The 24205-nt window shown below is 37.2% G+C and overlaps 1 protein-coding gene across 43 annotated transcripts in view; it reads left to right on the top strand.

Moving 5' to 3' along the window:
• R3HDM1 (R3H domain containing 1) overlaps positions 1 to 24205 on the top strand; it is a 183398-nt gene that overhangs the window by 37950 nt on the left and 121243 nt on the right. For 4 of the 43 annotated variants that reach the window (XM_021075234.1, XM_021075231.1, XM_021075213.1 and 1 more), the window contains exon 1: positions 14422 to 16311. The exons of 25 other annotated variants lie outside the window; for them this stretch is intronic. The gene's annotated coding sequence lies outside the window, so the exon portion shown is untranslated. Of the gene's footprint in view, positions 1 to 14413; positions 16312 to 22973; positions 23022 to 24205 lie in introns of those variants that run through there. 14 more of the 43 variants (XM_021075208.1, XM_021075219.1, XM_021075223.1 and 11 more) reach the window with 8 other exon arrangements.

The raw sequence follows: 24205 nt of genomic DNA, 5'->3' as shown, positions 1-24205 counted from the left end.
TTGTAATTTTTTTAAGTGGGAAAAGGAAAGATTTATTATTTGTAGCAAGTAAGAACACTGCGGTCCTTTCCAAAGTGGCCTCTCTGTAATGTAAGTATTAGCCAGTTTAGTTAGATAAGAAATCAGGGAGTTCCCGTCGTGGCGCAGTGGTTAACGAATCCAACTAGGAACCATGAGGTTGCAGGTTCGGTCCCTGCCCTTGCTCAGTGGGTTAACGATCTGGCGTTGCCGTGAGCTGTGGTGTAGGTTGCAGATGCGGCTCAGATCCCGCGTTGCTGTGGCTCTGGTGTAGGCCGGTGGCTACAGCTCCGATTCAACCCCTAGCCTGGGAACCTCCATATGCCGCGGGAGCGGCCCAAGAAATAGAAACAATAACAACAACAACAACAAAAAAAAAAAAGACAAAAGACCAAAAAAAAAAAAAAAAAAAAAATTAAAAAAAAAAAAAAAAGAAATCAGAATAGCTAGAAAACCCATAGAGGATCACTGGTAAAACTAATTCAGACATTAAAAAGAATTTGGTAAGGTAGCTGAATATAAAATTAACTTAGGAAAATCAATAGCCTCTTATATACAGACAGCTACCATTTGGCAGTCATAATGGTACTGAAAACTCCATTTAAAATTACAACAAAGGACTTCCCATTGTAGCTCAGTGGTAATGAACCTGACTAGGATCCATGAGGAATCAGTTTCAATCCCTGACCTCAGTCATTGGGTTAAAGGATCCACTGTTGCTGTGAGCCGTTGATTTGATCCCTAGCCTAGGAACTTCCTTATGCTGCAGGTGCAGCCCTCAAAAGATAGACAGATAAAACTTGCAACAAAGATTAGCCACTGAGGAATAAACTTAAAAAGGAATGTAAAAACCTATATGAAAAAATTAGTTACAGTTTTTGAAAGTCACAAAGTTAGACTTAAATAGAATAACAACATTATAAAGATGTTAGTTCCCCTTATTTTCTAAATTTAACTCAATCCTAGTGAGTACTTTTTTAAGGGCCATATGTGTGGCATATGGAATTTCCCAGGGGTCGAATTGGAACTGCAGGTGTGGGCCTGCACCACAGCCACAGCAACACAGGACCCAAGCCATATCTGTAACCTACACCACAGTTCAAGGCAATGCCAGGTCCTTAATCCACTGAGTGAGGCCAAGGATCAAACTCACACCCTAAGGTTAATAGTCAGTTTCCTTACCTCTGAGCCACAATGGGAACTTCTAGAAGTACTTAAAAAAAAAAAAAAATTGAAGTTAGATAACAGTGGTAACTAAATATATGGGGGAAAAACAAACAAGAGTAGCCGGGAAGATGTGGCATAGGTTAGCAGCTGCAGTTCTGATTTGACCCCTAGCCTGGGAACTTGCATATGCTGCAAGTGTGGCCCTAAAAAGCAAAAAAAGAAAAAAAGAAAAAAAAAAAAAAAGAGTAGCCAGGAAGAAACTATAAAGAAAGAAGAACTGCCAGACGGTACTACCTGTATGAGACATTAATATGTGCACTGTAAAATTTCTGCAATTAAAACTATGCTATTGTCACATGAATAAACAAATAGAGCTGTGGAATAGAAAGCCCAGAAACAGACCAGAGTACACATGGAAGTAGTTAAGGTGGCATTTCGAATCACTGAGTTAGAGATAAACTTTATAATAAGTGGTGTATCTGGGTAGCCATTTGGAAAGATCCACATCTTGAACAAGAAGAAACAACATAAAAATGTGTACACAGATGTTCATAGCATTATTTATAATAGCCAGTAATTGGAAACAACCAGATGTTCAACTGATAAATGGATAAACAAATGTGGTATATCTATACAATGGAATATGATATTTTTAAAAAGTATTGGTACTGCAACATCAATGAAAGTTGAAAACATTCTAAGGGAAAGGTGGCAGTACAAAAGGCCACATATAGTATTATTTTATTTATGTAAAATGTCCATAACAAGCACATTACAGTACCAAAATATAGATTAGTGGTTGCTAGGGGCTAAGGGAATTTGGGCAAAGGGGAAAGACTGCTAAAAGATACAGTGTTTTTTTTTGTTGGTTTGTTTGTTTTGTTTTTAAGGTACAGAGTTTCTTTTTGAGGTGATGAAAATGTTCTACATTTGGTTATAATCATGTTTTTACATCTCTATAAATGTGCCAAAAACCATTGAATTAGACACTTTAAATGAGTGGCTTTTGTGGTATTTGAATTATGTATCAATAAGGCTGTTACCACAAAAAAAAAAAAGCAAAAGCTCCAAATAGACCCAGAATCTAATTAAAGAGAGATAAAGAGAGGCAGACAGACTGACTATACAAGTACTAAAAGAAAACATGAAATTTTTTTTTTTCTGTAACCTTGGTTTAAGGAAAGACTTTCTCACTGTGAATCAAAGTCCAAAAGCAGAAAAAGATTGGTAAATTTCAATACATAAAAATAAGAAAACTTGGATGGCAAAATCACCATGAAAAAAGTCAAAAGATGGCTAAAAAAAATAGGGGAAAATATTTTCACATTATACCACAGACAAAAAGGCTAATTAATATCCCTTTTATATAAGAATTCTTAATTAAGGGACAATAAAAAAATTGAGAGCTAAAGGACCAAAGACCTGATAGGAAAATGGAGGGAGGTCATGAACAATGTAAATACAACCCTTTAACACACAAAAAGTTTTAATCTCACTCAAAATTTGACAACTAGAAATTAAAGCAGCATTGAGGAAACATCCCACCCCCTCCCCCCAACTGCTGAGGGGCAGCACCCATGGCCTATGGAAGTTCCTGGGCCAGGGAAAGAATCTGAGCCAGAGTTGCAACCTACACCACAGCTGTGGCAACACCTGGTCCTTATTCTACTCTTCAGGGCCAGGGATCAAACTGGCATCTCCACAAAGAAGCCAGGTCTTTAATCTACTGCACCACAGTGGGAACCTTGAGTTAACATTTCTTATCTGTCAAATTGGCAGAAATTAGAAATAATGACAGCATATTCTATTGCAAGACTGTTGGGACATAGGCACTCTTATACACTGGTGGTAGAAATGCAAACCCACATAGCCCTTCTGAAAGGCAGTTGGCAATACTTAATAGGTATATACATATGCACTTCTTTTATTTTTTTGGCTGCACCTATGGCATGTGGAAGTTCCCCTACCTGGGGTTGAACCCATGCTACCGCAGGGACCCAAGCTGTTGCACCATAGGAGAACTCCGACATGTGCTTGCTTTTTTGTTTTTGTTTTCGTTTTTTTGCTTTTTAGGGTCACGAACTGCAGCATATGGCATTTCCCAGGCCAGGGGTCCATACGGAGCTACAGGCATTGGCCTACACCACAGCCATAGCAATGCTGGATCTGAGCCACGTCTGCAACCTACACCACAGCTCATGGCAACACTGGATCCTTAGCCCACTGAGCAGGGCCAGGGATCGAACCTGCATCCTCGTGGATCTTAGTTGGGTTCATTAACTGCTGAGCCACAAAGGGAACGCCTGCATGTTCATTTTTTTTTTTTTTTTTTTGTCTTTTTGCTATCTCTTGGGCCGCTCCCGCGGCATATGGAGGTTCCCAGGCTAGGGGTCCAGTCGGAGCTGTAGCCACCGGCCTACGCCAGAGCCACAGCAACACGGGATCCGAGCCGCGTCTGCAACCTACACCACAGCTCACGGCAACGCCGGATCGTTAACCCACTGAGCAAGGGCAGGGATCGAACCCGAAACCTCATGGTTCTTAGTCGGATTCGTTAACCACTGCGCCATGACGGGAACTCCTGCATGTTCATTTTTGATCCAACAATTCCACTCCTTGGAAGCTTCTTTAAAGACACCCTTCTTGTGCACAAGTTTATTCATTTTGGGAGTGTTTGTAATTGCAAAACATTGAAAATAACCTAATGCTCATAGAGGAAAATGACTGCATAAATTATGGTACAGCCACATAGTGAAGAACTATGCAGTTGTAAGGAAGAATAAGGAAAGTCAACTGTTACGTGCAGTTAAGTGAAATGAGTCAAGTATGAAAAATATTTATACTATGCCTCTCTTTGTGTAAGAAGGGGAATGTATACACATTTATCTGCTTAATTCCTACAGAGGAAATCCAGGAATGATAAACTAAAAACTAATAAAATTGGTTTCCTATAGGGAAGGGGGTTAAAATAGGGTAGAAAAATTAGCAATTAGGGGAACAAGATACTGGGAAAGAGCAACACTTCTTAACTGTACTTTTTTTGTGTAACTCTCTTGGAACCCTGATAAATTTTCACCTCCTAAAACACATCACCTTCCTAAAATAAAAGTTGACTTGGATGCCTTGCCCTTGTTTAATGGAGTACAAATAGTAACAAATGAACCTAACTGTATTGCAAGTGAATAACAAAACACATTGACTTGAGTGGGGAAGAAAGGAACTAAGTAACTGGAAAACAAGACTTTGATTATATACTCTAAGGCCAAAGTTAATTAAATAACAAGTATTGCACTTTATATAATAAATTTCTCACAGAGGTGTTGGTTAGGAATTCTGAAATTGTCTTTAGTGCATATTGAGTTTGAGCAAATAGTGAATATATTGTAGACAATGAGTTTAATTCTTCTCAGTTGGATAAGGAAGTTACAGATAAATGAATAAACTAGAATGAACTATTTCCTATGCATATAAATCCATGATTTTTAATATACATGCAGATGCAGACTTCAGAAACATAGGTGTTTGAATGTGTACATTACCATGCATACACACATGTATTCTATCCTGAGAGGGACAGAGAGCAGTGAGACCTTAGTCACAGTGAAGACATTAGTGCCCAGATGTTCTCTAAATACCGTTCTCCAGAAAAAGGAACCAAGGATCCTTGAAGAAATAGTTGACTGAGATTTCTATTCCACTGCTCTGATTATTCATGTGGCAGTAGCACAATTTTAATTGTAGAAGTTTTATAGTGCATGTATTAATGTCTGGTAGGAGTGGACCTGTCTGGCAAGTCTATTTATAGAACTAGAGTAGTTCCAGCCAGTTCTTTCTCTGGCTACTCTAGTATGTTTATACAACAGTAACTATATAGAAAAAACATGGCAGACACCACCTTCACCAAGTAATTGAAGTAAAAAATCACTAATTATAAGATGTATCAACATCATTTATACCCTGATTATGATGCACTGTGAAGGGCACAGTTTCCCTTCTGTGGTGTTCATGCCAAAAATGCATTAAGTTCAATACATGTAATCTAACGATGAGAAACATAAGGTAAATCTAAATTGATGGTCATTGTACAAAATAACTGATCAGTACTCTTCAAAAGGATAAAGGCCATGAGAGACAAAAAATGAGGAACTGTCACAGATTAGAGGAGAGTATGCAAACATGACAATGCAATATGAAATCCTAAATTGTATCCTCGACCAGGAAAGAGGACATTAGTGGGAAACTGTTTGTTTCAGGAATTTGAATAAGGTCTGTCGAGTAAATTAATAGTTTTCTGTCAGTGTTATTATTCTGATTTCAATACTTGTATTCTAATTATATAACATATTATTAGGGGGGAAATTGAATGAAAGTATATACAGATACTCTCTGATATTTTACAGCTTTTCTCCAAGTCTAAAATTATTTCCAAATAGAAAGTTTTTTTAAAAATATGAGTTTGCGGAGTTCCTGTTGTGTGGCTTACTGGGTTAAGCACCCAACATTGTTTCTCTGAGGATGTGGGTTTAATCCCAGGCCTTGTTCAGTGGGTTAAGGAAAACTCAAATCCTGTCGGTGTTGATGCAAGCTGTGGCATAGGCAGATGCCGCTCAGAACCATTGTTGCTGTGGCTGTGATGTAGGCCTCAGCCACAGCTCCAGTTCATCCTCTGGCCCAGGAACTTCCATGTGCTGCAAGTGCAGTGGTAAAAAGAAAAAAAAGAACTTGAGAGACAATTACCTCTTGCTACCAGAACTCTTGATACCCAAACTCAGAAACCAGATAGATTTTGATAACTTTGCTGTCAGAGCTCTTATTTTTTGAACTAAGGCTGAATAGATACACAAGATATGTATGTATTATGGATGTTTTTGTTGTGATATTAGTGAAACTTGGTCTAAGTAGAGTTTATTATTTTTATTTCCCAGGAGTCCATCAACTTCTTGCTTATTCTGTATATATGCTCTTCTTAGGAGACTCATTGATTTATTTGGCATTTGCTGTCACTCTGAGTGAAAAATCTGTTCATGCCACTAACCTGATTTTCTTCATTGCCTCCCTAATCAGCCTTGGGAAAATTTTCAGCCCTTAAACTTTACTTTCAAGTCATTGCCTATGCTGTTCTTTCTGAGATCTTAAGCTTCATTTTAAAAACTCTTATTCTTCTTTGAACTTGAAGCTCTTGCCTTGCTGAGCTAATGTCAGTTCACCAAATTTACTCTCATACTGTGCCTTTTGGCTCTTGCTCATAGTGTTCCTTCTGCCCCAAATCCTTCTTTTCTCTTACTTTGCCTGGAAAATTCCTTCAAATGATAGCTTGTTACTTCCTCCACAAAACGTTCGCTGACCCTCCAGAATTAGCCTTCAGTGCCTCCTCAGTGCTTCCATAGCATCCTTTGGTTCCCGTCTCTAGCACTTACCCATACTATTATAATAACGTTTGTATCTTTCTCTAGAGCATGTTGTATAAGGAATAAATTAGAAGGAAGGAAAACCATTTTAAAGGTTAGAGACCGTAAAAAAGCCTCTTGGGTAAATCCAAACAGAAAGTAATGGTTGCCTATATTAGGATATTGGCAGTGGGGATGGAATCCAAAGATACTTAGGAAGTAGGCTGTAAGATCCTTGAAGGCAGTTTGTCCTGTTCAGCTTTAGGTCCATAACAGAAAAACTCAAATCCTGCCTTATAATCATGACTCCAGTTCTGTTTCCTGCCCATAGAACATTTCGCTTCACCTTTAATGTCTTGATGCCTGATTTTTGTAATTATCTCGGGAGGTCTCTGAGGCTGGCACTTTGGATATCTCACTGGTTGTGGAATGTTGAGTCAGTTCATCTAACTTGGGCATATCTTAGTTCTTCATTCCCTCTCTGGTAGAATCTTCCCTTGACATGTTGGTTTGAGGAGGATAATTGGGCTTGTTTATTTCCTTACTTGCTTGTTTACTTATTTTTGCTGCATGATGGCCAAGCATAGATGAGAAGTTAGTGATTTTCTGCCCCTATACCAGTTTCCCCATGCTCAATGTCCTTATAGTTCTTTCATGCTATTCTTTCAGTTATCTAATTTTTAAAATGTTTGGATTATTCACGACTTAGCTTTCTCTTTTATGAGTCATTCATGACAAGCCAAATTTTGCTTTCTTAATTTCTTTGCCTCATTATTCTCAACTTAGATTTGAAAGAATTGTGTTGATTCTCAGCTTTGATGTTGAATTATCTCACTGAATTGAAATTTTCCACAAAATTAGAAGTATTAAGTGAAATAATAGCTGAGTGTTTTGTAAATACATCTCTGCTAGCTCTTGCTTTATTCTTTCCTTTTAAAATCTTTTTATTTTAAACTCTAAAAAAAGTCTTTTGTAATTAAGGCCTTCATTTGCATAAAGAGGGAGTAGTATACCAATTAAGAATAAAGTCTGTACAAAATAGACTTTAAAACCAAAGACATAAAGACAAAGAAGGACACTATTTAATGATTAAGGGATCCATCCAAGGAGAGGATATTACTATCATCAACATATATGCCCCAAATGCAGGCGCACCAGATACATACAACAAATACTAACAGACATTAAGGGAGAAATTGATGGGAATACAATCATAGTAGGAGACTTTAATACCCCCCTCACACCAATGGACAGATCCTCTAGACAGAAAACCAATAAAGCAACAGAGATCCTAAAGGAAACAATGGAAAAGTTAGACTTAATTGATATCTTCAGGACACTACATCCAAAAAAGTCAGAATACACATTCTTCTCAAGTGCACATGGAACATTCTCAAGAATCAATCACATATTGGGACACAAAGCTAACCTCAACAAATTTAGGAGCATAGAAATTATCTCAAGTATCTTCTCTGACCACAACACCATGAAATTAGAAATCAACCATGGGAAAAGAAATGAGAAAAAACCTACTACATGGAGACTAAACAGCATGCTACTAAAAAACCAATGGGTCAATGAGGAAATCAAGAAGGAAATTAAAAACTACCTTGAAACAAATGATAATGAAGACACAACCTCTCAAAATCTATGGGATGCTGCGAAAGCAGTGCTCAGAGGGAAATTTATAGCAATACAGGCCTTTCTCAAAAAAAGAAGAAAGATCCCAAATTAACGACTTAACCCTCCACCTAAATGAATTAGAAAAAGAAGAACAAAAAAGACCTAAAGTCATCAGAAGGAAGGAAATTATAAAGATCAAAGAAGAAATCAATAAAATAGAAATTCAAAAAACAACAGAGAAAATTAATAAAACCAAGAGCTGGTTCTTTGAAAAGGTAAACAAAATTGACGAACCCCTGGCCAGACTTACTAAAAAGAGGAGAGAAAGAACCCAAATAAAATTATAAATGAAAAAGGAGAAATCACAGCGGATACAGCAGAAATACAAAAAACCATAAGAGAATACGATGAACAACTATATGCCAACAAATTTGACAATCTGGAAAAAATGGAAAATTTTCTAGAATCGTACAGCCTGCCAAAACTGAATCAAGAAGAAACAGACCAACTGAACAGACCGATCACTAGAAATGAAATTGAAGAGGTCATAAAATCACTCCCTACAAATAAAAGTCCTGGCCAGATGGCTTCACAGGCGAATTCTATCAAACATATAAAGAGGAATTGGTGCCCATCCTCCTTAAACTCTTTAAAGGTTGAAGAAGAAGGAATACTCCCAAAGACATTCTATGATGCCACCATCACCCTCATTCCAAAACCAGACAGAGATACCACCAAAAAAGAAAACTATCGGCCAATATTGATGAATATAGATGCAATAATTCTCAACAAAATCTTAGCCAATCGAATCCAACAACATATCAAAAAAATTATACACCATGACCAGGTAGGGTTCATCCCAGGTTCACAAGGATGGTTCAACATACGCAAATCAATCAGCATCATACACCACATTAACAAAAAAAGAGTCAAAAATCATATGATCATCTCAATAGACGCAGAAAAAGCATTTGACAAAGTCCAACATCCATTCATGATCAAGACCCTCGCCAAAGTGGGTATAGAGGGAACATTCCTGAATATAATCAAAGCCATTTATGACAAACCCACAGCAAATATAATCCTCAATGGGGAAAAACTGAAAGCCTTCTCACTCAAATCTGGAACAAGACAGGGATGCCCACTCTCTCACCACTGCTCTTCAACAAAGTTTTGGAAGTCCTAGCCACAGCAATTAGACAAACAAAAGAAATCAAAGGCATCCATAGAGGAAGAGAAGAGATCAAACTGTCACTGTATGCAGATGACATGATACTATACCTAGAAAACCCTAAGGACTCAACCCGAAAACTACTCGAACTGATTAATAAATTCAGCAAAGTAGCGGGATATAAGATTAACATTCAGAAGTCAGTTGCATTTCTGTATACCAGCAATGAAATATTAGAAAAGGAATACAGAAATACGATACCTTTTAAAATTGTACCTCACAAAATCAAATACCTCGGAACACACCTGACCAAAGAGGTAAAGGACCTATATGCCGAGAACTATAAAACTTTAATCAAAGAAATCAAAGAAGATGTAAAGAAATGGAAAGACGTTCCATGTTCCTGGAGTGGAAAAATCAATATTGTAAAGATGGCCATACTACCCAAAGCAATCTACAGATTCAGTGCAATCCCTATCAAATTACCCATGACATTTTTCACAGGACTACAACAAACAATCCAAAAATTTATGTGGAACAACAAAAGACCCAGAATCACCAAAGCAATCCTGAGAAACAAAAACCAAGCAGGAGGCATAACTCTCCCAGACTTCAAGAAATACTACAAAGCCACAGTCATCAAAACAGTGTGGTACTGGTATCAAAACAGACAGACAGACCAAGGGAACAGAATAGAGAACCCGGAAATAAACCCTGACACCTATGGTCAATTAATCTTTGACAAGGGAGGCAAGAACATAAAATGGGAAAAGGAAAGTCTATTCAGCAAGCATTGCTGGGAAACCTGGACAGCTGCATGGAAAGCCATGAAATTAGAACACACCCTCACACCATGCACAAAAATAAACTCAAAATGATTGAAAGACTTAAATATAAGGCAGGACACCATCAACCTCCTAGAAGAAAACATAGGCAAAACACTCTCTGACATCAACATCATGAATATTTTCTCAGGTCAGTCTCCCAAAGCAATAGAAATAAGAGCAAAAATAAACCCATGCGACCTCATCAAACTGAAAAGCTTTTGCACAGCAAAGGAAACCCAAAAGAAAACAAAGAGACAACTTACAGAATGGGAGAAAATAGTTTCAAATGATGCAACCGACAAGGGCTTAATCTCTAGAGTATATAAACAACTTATACAACCCAACAGCAAAAAAGCCAATCAATCAATGGAAAAATGGGCAAAAGACCTGGATAGACATTTCTCCAAGGAAGATATACAGATGGCCAGCAAACACATGAAAAAATGCTCAACATCGCTGATCATAAGAGAAATGCAATTCAAAACAACCATGAGATACCACCTCACACCAGTCAGAATGGCCATCATTAATAAATCCACAAATAACAAGTGCTGGAGGGGCTGTGGAGAAAAGGGAACCCTCCTGCACTGTTGGCGGGAATGTAAACTGGTACAGACACTATGGAGAACAGTTTGGAGATACCTTAGAAATCTGTACATAGAACTTCCATATGACCCCACAGTCCCACTCTTGGGCATCTATCCAGACAAAACTCTACTTAAAAGAGACACATGCACCTGCATGTTCATTGCAGCACTATTCACAATAGCCAGGACATGGAAACAACCCAAATGTCCATTGACAGATGATTGGATTCGGAAGAGGTGGTATATATACACAATGGAATACTACTCAGCCATAAAAAAGAATGACATAGTACCATTTGCAGCAACAGGGATGGAACTAGAGAATCTCATCCTGAGTGAAATGAGCCAGAAAAAGACAAAGACAAATACCATATGATATCACTTATAACTGGAATCTGATATCCAGCACAAATGAACATCTCCTCAGAAAAGAAAATCATGGACTTGGAGAAGAGACTTTTGGCTGCCTGATGGGAGGGGGAGGGAGTGGGAGGGATCGGGAGCTTGGGCTTATCAGACACAACTTAGAATAGATTTATCAGCTATCCTGCTGAGTAGCATTGAGAACTATGTCTAGATACTCATGTTGCAACAGAACAAAGGGTGGGGGTAAAATGTAATGTGTACATGTAAGGATAACTTGATCCCCTTGCTGTACAGTGGGAAAATAAAAAAATAAATTAAAAAAAGGAATAAAGTCTGTAGAATTTAAATCCCAGCCTCACATCTTAGATCTGACAGTATACAAAAGAAATCACTTAATCCATTTATAACTCTGTCTTCTCAACTTTAAAATTGGGGGTGGGTGGGTAGGGCATCTCTTTTAAGGTTATTGTCATAAAAACGAATTAATATTTGCAGAGTACTACTTGTCATACTATATATGCCAAATTTTGTGATATTGATAGCAAATAAAAGTATACTAATATTAATGTTAGGTGATAAGTCCTGAAGTGTGCATATGTTACATATTTAATGTAACTGCACATGTATTAGTAGACAGGAAAAACTTGAGTCATGAAGTATTTTCACTTGGGAGAAAATCTCAGGTGCAATGCCTGTTAGAAATGCTGTATGAAGAGTTCCTTTTGTGGTGCGGTGGAAACCCATTTAGTACCTATGAGGATGCAGGTTAGATCCCTGGCCTCTCTCAGTGGGTCAAGGATCCAGTGTTGCTGTGAGCTGTGCTGTAGGTCGCAGATATGGTTTGGATCCTGCATGGCTGTGGAGTAGGCTGGCAGCTGTAGCCCCACTTTGACCCGTAGCTAGGGAACTTCCATGTGCCAGAGGTGCGGCGTAAAAAGCAAAAAAAAAAAAAAAAAAGAAAAGCTACATGAAAGTTCCCTGGTGGTCTAGCGCTTAAGGGTCCAACATTGTCACTGTTGGGTTCACTGCCTGGCCTGGGAATTTTCACATGCCAAGGGAATAGCCAAAAAAAGAAAATTACGAAAGGACACGCAGGAAAAGCAGTCTAGGAAGAAGTTCATGCTTCACAAGATGAAAGGAATCCATTCCATGAGGAACATAATCCTTTCATGTTTTATATTATCTACCTTTGCAATTAATCAAATACAGTAAAAGCACACAAGACAACAGATTAGGCCAGGTTAATGTTGGACCATTTCTAAGTGTGTGATAGAAATTTGCTATAGCATCTGATTATCTAGCTTATACTAAGACTGCTGTCCTGATGAATAAAAGATGCCAGAGAAAAGGAGGTCTTCTGGAAAAGATTGTACAGAAAAGTTTAAAGATGGTATAAATGAATGTCCAAATAGCCCTCTGGCTTTATCATTTCTAAACATTTTGCCGCATTTTCGTGTGTGTTCTCTCACTCATGTTTTTATCACACCTCCCAATTTTAACATTGATAAAATGTTTTATTATCTAATATACCAACCATATTTCACTACCCCAGTTACTAGTAAATATCCTTTATAGCTTTCTGAAAAATCCTGAATCCTCTTGAATGTAAGACTTTATATTTGTTTTCTTGTCTCCCTAGTCTTTTGTAATTTTGCTTATTTTTTTCTTTGATAGTATTGATATCTGAAGAGTTGAAGCTAGCTGTCTTGAATAGTGGTCTATAGTCTAAATTTATTTGTTTCCTCGCCATCAGATTCAGTTTAAATTTTTTTTTTTTTTTTTTTTTTTTTTTTTTTTTTTTTTTTGGCTTTTTGCTATTTCTTTGGGGCTGCTCCCACGGCATATGGAGGTTCCCAGGCTAGCGGGTCGAATCGGAGCTGTAGCCACTAGCCTACACCAGAGCCACAGCAACACGGGATCCCAGCCGCGTCTGCAACCAACACCACAGCTCAGGGCAACGCCGGATCCTTAACCCACTGAGCAAGGGCAGGGACCGAACCCGCAACCTCATGGTTCCTAGTCGGATTCGTTAACCACTGCGCCACGATGGGAACTCCAGTTTAAATATTTTTAGAGGACTATTGCATAGGTGATTTTTTTGTCCCTTATTACATGATATCAGGTGGTCTTAAACTTGCTCACTTGGTTAATTAAGGTGAGTCTGCTGGTTGAAAACACACCTTTTTCTCTTTGAAATGAAAGTTAACAGTAATTTAGGACTAACTTGTTCGGTAATAATCTTTCATCCAGTAGATTTTTTGTCATCTATTCATGATACTTGACAGAATCAGTTATTACACTAGTGGTTGCAAAATACTGATTTTCTACTTCTAAGAAAATGTTAAATTTCTAAAAAATTAGTTCTTATAAGATGGCCCTTAGTTATAGTAATCATTTACTCTCTTTATTTAGAATGTCTTAATAGGTAAGAGAATTAGGTTCAAATGTTTTCACTTTTAAAGGTTGAACACTTAAAAAGTCATCTCCTAAAGTTATAAGACACCAAAAATTAAGGAAGTTTATTATTTGTCAGTAATTAGATTTAGAAAACTAATTTTCAATTATTAATGCCTTAGTTGCCCCCCTTCGTATTAATTCAGTCGGGAGATTTGTTTTTGCCTTCCAACTAGTTAAACACTGTAATACTGAAGTCATGCACTTATGTTTTTGCAGAGGAAGTTGTTGAGCATTCTAAGAAGTGCAGTATGAAACATGAGGTACAAGTAGAAAATTAAATCTTAACTAACTCATATTGCTCTGTTGAGGATTTATTCTGACAGTTCCCTTTGTTACCTGACCTTGGTAGCATGTTTTAAGCACAGTTATAAGATATTATAAGAAACCTTTCTAAATCTATATCACTGCTGTTTGTATTGAACACTTACAGACAAAACTATTTACATAATTAATGACATAGTGTCAAAAGAGAATATTGAGGATTTTGTATCATATTAGAAATTATAGATTATTCCTGAATTGAGTTCATTATCGATGGAATTCACTATTAACAACTAAGTCCTTTCCTTTCAAAATTAGAGGGAGGCCTCTACTTGACAGTAATGAAACTATATTTAAAAAAAAAATTTTTTTTCCGTCTTTTTCCCATTTCTTGGGCCGCTCCCGCGGCATATGGAGTTTCCCAGGCTAGGGGTCTAATCGGAGCTGTGACTGCCAGCCACAGCAACATGGGATCTGAGCCACATCTGCAACCTACACCACAGCTCACGGCAACGCCGGATCCTTAACCCACTGAGCAAGGCCAGGGATCGAACCTGCAACCTCATGGTTCTTAGTCAGATTCGTTAACCACTGAGCCATGACGGGAACTCCTAAAATAGTCTTAATTATTATTTTTCACTAATTCAAAGTTACCTGAATTTATAAGGCCTAATGATTTCCAAAGCTCAAAGATAAATAGAATTATTTGAAATATTATCATCTATGCATACAAGTGGATTTATCCTGACCTTTTTGAGTAGTAGCAACACTCATTTTAATTTTTGCCACAATGAAAGTGATTCCCTTCATTATTCTGCATTTCAGTTTGTTTATCTGTTTCATAATGGAGCTTTTATTATACGTTTTAAGGAGAACTGCCTTGAATTTATATTTCTCATAAGTTAATGAAGATTTTATGTGAGAAAATATCATTTGTACCCTTCGATGGAAGCAGTAGCCATTTATGGAAAAGTCAAGGATATTTGGATATTTGTTTGGGGGCTTCTCAGGCTGGTACTTAATTTTTAACTCTTACAGGTAGATGGGTATCAAAATGTACAGGCTACAGTAAACTATTGTAAACTGGGGAGATAGGTGTTTTGGGAAATTTTAAGTAAATTAATGTGCAACCTCTTAGGCAAGAATCTTATCACCTTTGTTGTTACAATAGTCATGGAATTTTGTGGATATGTATATTATAAACAAACATAATGTATATAGGTCTGAAATAGAGCCTAATTTTTAAAGGGCAATAACTTATTTTTAAGTTACAGAGTTAGTATCTGATTTTGCTGTTTCCTAAGCTGGTATACAGAGCACTGCTGATATGTTAGTTATATAATAAACTGTAAGTGGCAGAGAAAAGTAATGTCTCTGGTTAGTGGTATACATTTTTTCTTAAAATAGTACAGGTAATGGATGAGTTCTGATAGGCTCCTTGCAGCATCCCTTTCTCTTGATGGATTTTTGATCCACAAAATGGGAAACAGGCATGTGCTTTACCCAGCTATTGCAGAAATCAATGGTTAGAATTTTGAAAACACACTTGTCTTGCTTATTCAGTGTTTTACTCAGTAGACACAATTAGGTTTTTATTATCTTCATTTTATTTTGTTTTTCTTCTCATAGTTATTGAATGTTGAGTTTCGGTTAATTTCTTTTAAGTCTGCTACTTGAGCTAAACAGACAACAGGCATCTGATACAAGGCAGAATTGTCTTCTCATTGCAGTTCTATTGCTGTCTCCATCTGTTGGTATGAAGAAGTAATGCTCTTGCCAGAATAAGCCAGCTCATTTTAATTTTAGCAAAAACAAATTAAGAAATAAGGAAATCTTTTCTTAATGCATTTTCTTTCTTTGTGACAGTTAAGTCAGTTTGGAAATGCAAAACTATCATGGGATGTCAGCTTTTGAAGGCAAATTTTTTTTTTAAGGCTTTTTCATTAGTGATATTTAAAGTGTCAGAGTTATTAAGAATCTTATATATTAACCATGCCTAGATTCCATACATTTTATTCTTTAGAAAATTAGAGAAAAACATAATTACTTAACTTTTTTCATCATCATGCATCAAAAATTTAATAGCAAGAAATCACAAAAATCCTGATAGTCTCTGCACATTCACAGCTTCATGGGCTTTTGCATCATTGCTTCTGAATTGGTAATGAAGAGCTCAATATAGCTTCCGATGCATTTCAGATATTCTGGGTGGTGACTGGCTAGAGTGTTACTGACATCACAACATACAGCTGTTGACTTTCTATTGTCTCTGAGTCCTCTGCAAGTGCTTTAGACTGTTCTACCGCACTCTCCCAATGCCTGACTAATCAGCCGGCTGTGTGTGTTGAGCTCCGTAGAGGAGCAATGCAGAGCATCAGTTTACAGATACCATGGAAAGTACATCTTCATACACTTTGTATGATGAAGCAGATAGCAATACGATGAAGGTATGTGACTCTTTAATTCATTTAACAATGCGTGAAAATAGTAATTAAATGTATGAAGAGTCATTCATGTTCACTTGGTACCCTAATTTTTGCTGGGGGCATGTGTGGTAAAATCCTTACTGTGTCCAAAATGAGAGCATGTTTTTAAATGTTTTTTGTTTGTTTTTGCAAAGATATGTTTTTAGGTTGATAGGATGAGGAGTAAGATTCATTAACTTCTCAACAGGAATACAAATTTCTTATCCTCTAACCCCCCAACTTTGTGATACTCTTTTTACCTTGTTGATAAAATGGTTTACTTGTGTGCTCTTTGGTATTCGTGTGTGGCAGAACAATCTGTCAGTTGGAAAATGACTTCTCTTTCAGGTTCATCTTAAAATAGACATGCTGTGTGGATTTTTCATCTTAAAATTTTCATTGTGGAACAAGTACAGTGTAGATGAGACTCCTTTTTGAAATTAAGAAACTAATAACTTTAACTGTCAAAACTGATGTTAATTTTTGTACTCCTTTTTTGGGAGAAGAGGTAGAATAGTTTTTAAATTACTTATAACAGCAAAACCTAGATTTGTCATTGCTCTGATTAGCATATTCAAATACCACATTGCAAAAGAGAGCAAATGATAACCAAACTATGTAATTTTTGAGAACTCTTTGACTTTTAATCATACTATATGAAAACTTTGACATTTACGTGATATTTTATGATTCTTCAAAACTGAAATCTCACCATAGAGGTGATACTGAATAACTAAAATATGTCTGTTGGTGTATAGTTGACTTGTTTGGAAGGTTTTCGAGAGTATTGCTTGCTTTTTACCTGGATTAGCTGAAATTTTAACAGTATGTGGAATTGTTGTGATATTTTTTCAACCCCCATTCCCAATATGAAATAATTATTTTGATCTTGAGAAATGAAACTCATCTCTTTTTGAGAGGAGGTAGAAGGAAATTCACTAAATGGGCTTTTGTCCATGCTGAATATCATTGTTCTCTTTTGTTTCTTTCTGATTCCCTACTGTGTAAGTAATTAGGATCATGAAAGTATTAATAGCTATTATTAAAATCAGGGTTTTTTAAGTCATATACATTATTTGATTCTAATGCCAGGAGAATTTCATTATAATATCTTTTGTAAGCATCATGGTTTAAATTTTATGTGAAACTATGAAAGAAAAATGAAAATAAACAGCACACACTCTCAGTTCTTACCTACAGCTGCGTTTATCCATCATTTGTCACATTCCACTTTTCTTGTTTTTATTTCTTCTATTCTTTAGGTTTCTCTTCATGTCTCTTTCTGCCTCTTGAGACCCCCTCCCCCACGGTGTGTGTGGGTGTGTGTGAGAGAGAGTGTGACTTTCTGAGTGTTTGTCTTTTTCTGTCTGTGTCTCCCTCCACTGGCCTGTTGGTCTTTCCCACTTTGTCTCAGTCTGTCCCCTTTCTGTCCCTTTCTACCTTGTGTCTCAGCGGCCCTCTCTGACTGAATCAATCTCTCTGTGCCTCTTTCTTTTTCTGCTGGTCTGACTCTCCCTCTCAGTGGGTATCTCCCTCTCCCTGCCTAGCTGTCTTCCCATCCCTCTCTGTGTCTGTCTCACCCTTTCCCTCTCTCTGTTTGTCTCTATTTCTCCCTCTCCCTCTTCCTTTCTGTTAGTCTTGTCCATCTTTCTCCCTTTGTCTCTGGTGTGCCCCTCAATGTGCCCCTTCCTCTGTGTGTCTTTCTGTCCCCCAACCTCTTCCTCTTCTTCTCTCACCCTTTTCTGTACCTACCTTTCTCCCTGCTTCTCTGTTGCTATTTGTGTCTCCAGTCCCACTGCTACTGTTCTGTTAGTCTTTCTGCCTCCCTTTCGCTCTCCTTCTTAGCATTTTGCCCTCTTTTCCACCCTACCCTCAGGTCTTTCTCTTTCTTATCCAAGCTTCACTCATTCACATGCACTCCCCAAGTTTTCATTGTCATACAGTTTTTCAGTTTTCATTGGACCCAGATATGCACTTAATTTTAAATGTCTTTTGGCTATTTAATTGCAGCTGCTGGTTGCTTGCTTGCTTATTTATTTATTTATTTATTTATTTATTGGTTTTATTTTATTTTATTTTTTTATCTTTTTAGGGCTGCATCGAGGCATATGGAAATTCCCAGGCTAGGGGTCGAATCGGAGATGCAGCTGCCCGTGTCCACCACATCCACAGCAACACGGGATCCAAGCCACATCTGCAACCTATACCACAGCTCACGGCAATGATGGATCCTTTAATCCACTGAGCAAGGCCAGGGATAGAACCCACTTCTTCATGGGTACTAGTTGGTTTCATTACTGCTGAGCCACAGCAGAAACTTCCTGCATTTTAATTTATGTTAAACTCTGCATGTGCTTTAAAAAAAAAAAAAAAAAAAAAAAAAAAACTATTGGGTAATAATTAAATATTTTAAACAGATTTTACACTTGGCTCAATCTTCAGTTTTTATGTTTCAGGCCTTACAAGTGGATTGAAATTAGTATATTGACATTATCATTTAAAATATTTTACCTTCCTAAGATAAATATTTTAGACTGTTAAAGAGAATTCTTTTTCTCTTAAATGATCTTTTAGTTTTTCTGCTTTTTTAGAAAGTAGTTAAAATTTTTTCACTTTCCAAGATACTTAACGCAATATCTAATTGTGTTCCAAGTTATATGTAAACTTGTATTTTTTATATTTACATAGCTTTTTATAATGTATCATTCTGTATTTTCCAAGTTTGTTACAATGAGCATATGTTGGGGTTTTTTTTTTTAATTTTTAACTTTTTTTTTTGAAATATAGATTAACAGGAAATAGCAAAAATACTGGAGAAGTCTCATGTATGTTTTTTAAAGATTTTTAATATTTGAAAAAATTTTTCAAGATTTCGTGCCATATCTTTGTATTTAAAATGGTCTGAGAAATAGAAATTCACTTAGCATTTACTTGTTTACATAATCACAAACCTAGCAACTGTCATCATCTTGTTTTTGTGTTGTAAAACAGATTAAGACAGCAAATTGATGAAAGCATAGTATGTCTTAGTGGCACTGTGGTTTTCTGATAATATAGAGCTATCAGGCAAGACAGCTAAATTTACAGTTAACAAGTTATATATGCTTTAAGTAGTGAAGAAAGGTAGGATTAAAAATCTTTTCAGAGCTGAGTTAAACATCATTTTCATGTGTAACTCCCCCTCCTGTGAAATTATGTAGCACTTTTCTTTGTTCTGTTGGTGCCTCTGTGATTGTCATAGGTTTCTTCCCTACTATATAATCACACTCCTAATCATGTGGGGCATGGAATGGAAGTGAAAAAACCAAAAATAAATCATTGTAGATCTTCTTGTCACACCTCCAAAGCTGAGCAACTCCCATTATATTTCATGTATGTAACACTCATATAAAAATTGTTATATATAACATACATATACAAAATATGAAACAAGAGTTGCTAATGAGGATTTATGTATAAGCTTCTGGAGAACCAAAACCTCTTAATACCACATGCAGAAATGTCTATGAACATACACATGTATGAGTGCTGCATTTCCACAGAGGAGATCCTTGGGTTTAATAAGCTTCTAAAGCAGGATCTTTTTACAGTCTAAAAATAACTAAGAATTACTGCTTTATGGTATCTGTAAATCATTATTCAGTCTACTGTGTTGATTTGACATTTTTCCTCTTTTCCTTTATTTTCAAATACTTAGAAGGGTGCAAGATTTCCTTCTTCAGCAGCAGGCACTTGCACAAAAATCATGGTTTTTTTCTTTCAGGTATTTTGGACATAATGCAGTACTGATTACCAAATACATTGATGCCAGGCTATAATACGATATCACCAAAGAGAGATAGCAGAATGTTTTATTATCTCAGTAGTCTCAAAGTGCTAGCTAAAACTTCTTTTAATGGTTAGAAAATTAATGACAACAAAAATTGTAAATTGAGGAGTTCCCATTATGGCACAGCAAAATGAATCCAGCTAGTATCCATGAGAATGCAGGTTCAATCCTTGGCCTCACTCAGATGTGGCTTGGATCCCATGTTGCTGTGACTGTGGTGTAGGCCTGCAGCTGTAGCTCCAGTTCAGGCCCTAGCCTGGGGAACTTGCATATGCCATTAGTTCAGCCCTAAAAAGCAAAAAAAAAAAAAAAAAAAATTGTAGATTGAATTCCCCATCAAACTCCGCTGTAAATTGTAAAGAAAGCAAAAGTTAACTATTAATAACTATTAAAACAATTTGATATTGTGCACAGAGCTTAAGGAGTAATGAAAGAAAACCATTTAAAAATCAAATCTGGGAGTTCCTATCATGGCTCAGCCAAAACAAACCTGACTAGTATTCATGAGGACACAGGCTCGATCCCTGGCCTCACTCAGTGGATTAAGGATCCAGCATTTCCATGAGCTGTGGTGTAGGTTGCAGATGCGGCTTGGATCTGGCATTGCTATGACTGTGGTGTAGCCCAGAGGCTTCAGCTCTGATTCAATCCCTAGCCTGGGAACCTCCATGTGCTGTGGATGGGCCCTTAAAAAAAAAAAAAAATCAAATCTGAAATGTATTAGGCTGGCTATAATCATTTTGTGCCCTGCCATAGGAAGCTAAACCAATTAAATTGGACAGAACCTTAGATACTTTAAAGGGAAGTTATATCTCCTCATTCTACAAGTATCGTGTATAGTGTGAATTTCTGGAGACCATGAGGATCTCAGCGGTGTTCACTCACACCTAGCAGCAGCATCTCACACTATAAAAGTGTTTGTTTGCATTTTGTTATACACATCCTTTTATAGAGTATGAAGACAGATGATGGCTACTGAAAGACAACACCTGTTCTCCCTCAATCTGTTCTTAAACTTTTTTTTACTGACCATGAAATATTCTTTGACTGAAAAGAAGACATTTTTGAGCCTGTTTCCCCTGAACATTATCCCTAGGTGCTTTCTTGAAAGCGGGTTGTGATCCTTTGTTAGTAAGAATATAGTTAGCAGTTCGAGAAGTGAAGAGTGGCACATTAGTATGTCTGCCAGTTGTAACCTAAATTAAAGTCGTGTAAAGGAAACATTTTTGTCGCAAGAAGGAAATGGGTCATGTTAGATCTACTGATTCAAATGCTAGGGAAAATGACGTTTCACATGTTGATGAAATACATTAAGCCATCAAAGAACCTTTGGGTGGATTAGATAAATGTGCCAGGAGCCCAGCGTTAGTTTTGCTAAGCCTCTTTGATGACAGAGTTTAATACTTTTAAGGCCCTCAAAGAATTTCCACTGTGATTCTGTGATAAGAATGAGGTGCTAGTCATGGATTAAAAGTACATAGAGCTAAATTCACTTAGTTATATTACTAGTACACAGCGGGGGGGGGGAAATCAAGTAAAATAGAATTCTGAAAGAGTAAAGGGAACACAACATGAGAGTCTGGCTAAAGTACCATAAAGATTGAAGGTTTGTTAGAGAATGGTCTTGTGCTTGCCACAGTCATCGTGAAAAGCATACACCTTCTCATTGATGGCATTAGCAATGACTGATAAACTGGGATTATGCTCATGATGTTGTTCTCTTTCATTCATGAACTGTGAACTACAGATATCATGCTGTGAACTAGCACAAAATACATTAGTGAGGATATAATGAAAGACTAGACTCTGCAAAAGTGTAATGACTTGTGATGTAAGAAACCCAGAGTGAGGCCAAGCTTCACAGGTTAAGGGCAGAGCCCTCCATAAGTCTGCCCTCACTTCAGACATCAAGCCACCCTCACTTCTGACCAACTGGCTACAAATTTGAAGATTCCCCTTTTCCTCTAAGGTTTGATAATTTGCTGTAATGACCTAAAGAATTCAGTAAAGTGCTATACTTATTCACAATTACAATTTTATTGTAAAGGATACAAATGGAGACTAGCATAAAAGGAGATACATGTAGGGCAGATCTGAGAGGGTCCCAAATGCAAAGCCTCCCTTGTTCCCCCTCCGTGAGGTTAGCGTGTGTTACCCTCCTGGTACAGAGATATGTGAAAATGTGCAAAATATTGCTGTTTGGGGAAGCTCACCTGAGTTTCAGGATTCAGAGTCCTTCTTAGTGTATATTGGTATGATTGATTGAATTGTTGGCCATGCAGTTGACTCAGTCTCTTTCAGCCCACCCCACCAGAGGTCATGCAGATACCACATTGCCTCAGAGGCCCAACTTTCTAATCACATGGCTCATTTTCAGGTGTGTCCAATCTGCATCCTGAGGCATCTCATTAGCATAAATTACATTGTGGCCCCAGCATAAGTCACCTTGTTAGCATGAACTATCAGGACCCACCATCAATACACCCATCACTTCAGAAATCCTTAGACTTTAGATGCTACCTTCTAGGAACCAAGGACAAAGGCCAGCCAAATTCTTTATTGCACAGGAAATAATTTACTTTTCTGGTTCTCATTATTATAAGAGATAACTGAAGTCAGGGCTGAATAAACAGATATTTCTCTAAATAGTTCCTTTTACCTAAAAAGCATGTCTAAGTAGATAATACATTATTTAAAGGATGAATTATAACTAATTCAAACTCAGTATGGAACAAAAATCTGTATTCTCCCTTCACACATGCCCATTATCTTAATATCTCCTTTCACATTCTCATTATCTATGCTCTCTTTCCAGGAATCTAAACCTTTGAGTGTTGTTTATTTCCCAGAGCATGATGAGATGGTAAGACCAGTCTTTTCTTCTTCCATGTAGTCTTAATTATGTACCAAGAGATCTTATTACAACCTAATTTATTTCAGTCTTGCATTTGACACACACAGAGGAAGCTCCCAGTATAGTCCTGAACTATTATAGGTTTATAATTAAGGCAAAATACATTTTATCCTCACTAGCTGTATTAGTAGGTAATTTATAAAGTCCTCATATGTGGAGTTACATTCTTGGCCTTGACTTTATTAAATTGTCTCTTGCTTTCATCTGCCATTATCTAAATACCTTCAAAATCTCTCCAAGTTATCCTAGGATTCTCCAAGATTTCTTTCTTGAGCTCCTGAACAGCCCTTTATGCTCTTCCAATTTTCTCTTTCTCTGGCCCACTCCGCTTGTGCTAGTGCTTGCCATAAACTTACTCATGTCCCTGCCAAAGGTTCTGTCTCCTTTGCATAGTCTTCAGGCAGGGCACCACTGATGTATTCTGGCCTGGCCTGATCACCTGCTCACTGTGAGATATTTGTCTCCCACTTCTCCCCTGCTTTGGTTCTCTAATGGAAACACTTCCTTTAGCTTCTGCTTCAGCTCAAACTAGGAACCCTGCTGCATAAAAAATAAAGACTTCTTTTAGTACTCTGGCATTCCTAACATCCAACTTTTTACATGTTGATTTTGCATTATTAGGCTTCTTAAGCACTGTATCATACAGTGATGTAATGTCAGATCTGGAAGTGGCTGTGAAAGGACATTAGCCTGTCCTAAGCCCAGTAATACCCGAGCTGTCTCATTTCAGTTACTCCTGTTGCACTGACTTCAGTTAAAGGATCACAGAAACCTCCAGTCTTGTTATCTACAGACTTCACGCCTAAACAGTCCTGGATGTTGGGGTCGGTGGTGTTGATCCTTCCCCTGGGCACTCCAGTATTTATCCTCACTCATCGTTCTTCCAAAACTCCACAGCCACCCTAATTTCCTCACTTTTAGCAAATAATATTTTAGGTAAAATAGAAAAAGTATTTATTAGAAATTGAATTACTGTTTCCTGCCACATTCCCTTCAGTTTCTGAGCACAGTGAATACTCGTAAGGCTTATTCCTTCATTTGTGTTTGACTCCCAATTCTTCATTTCTTTCCACTTCAGATTTTCCTTCTCATTCTCATCCTTTTTTTTCCCTTTTAAGCCTCCAGCTTCTTTC

This window comes from Sus scrofa, chromosome 15 (assembly GCF_000003025.6).
Source record: "Sus scrofa isolate TJ Tabasco breed Duroc chromosome 15, Sscrofa11.1, whole genome shotgun sequence".
Lineage (NCBI taxonomy): Eukaryota > Metazoa > Chordata > Mammalia > Artiodactyla > Suidae > Sus > Sus scrofa.
Note: the sequence above shows the minus strand (reverse complement) of the source record. Positions and strands in the feature narration are given on the sequence as shown.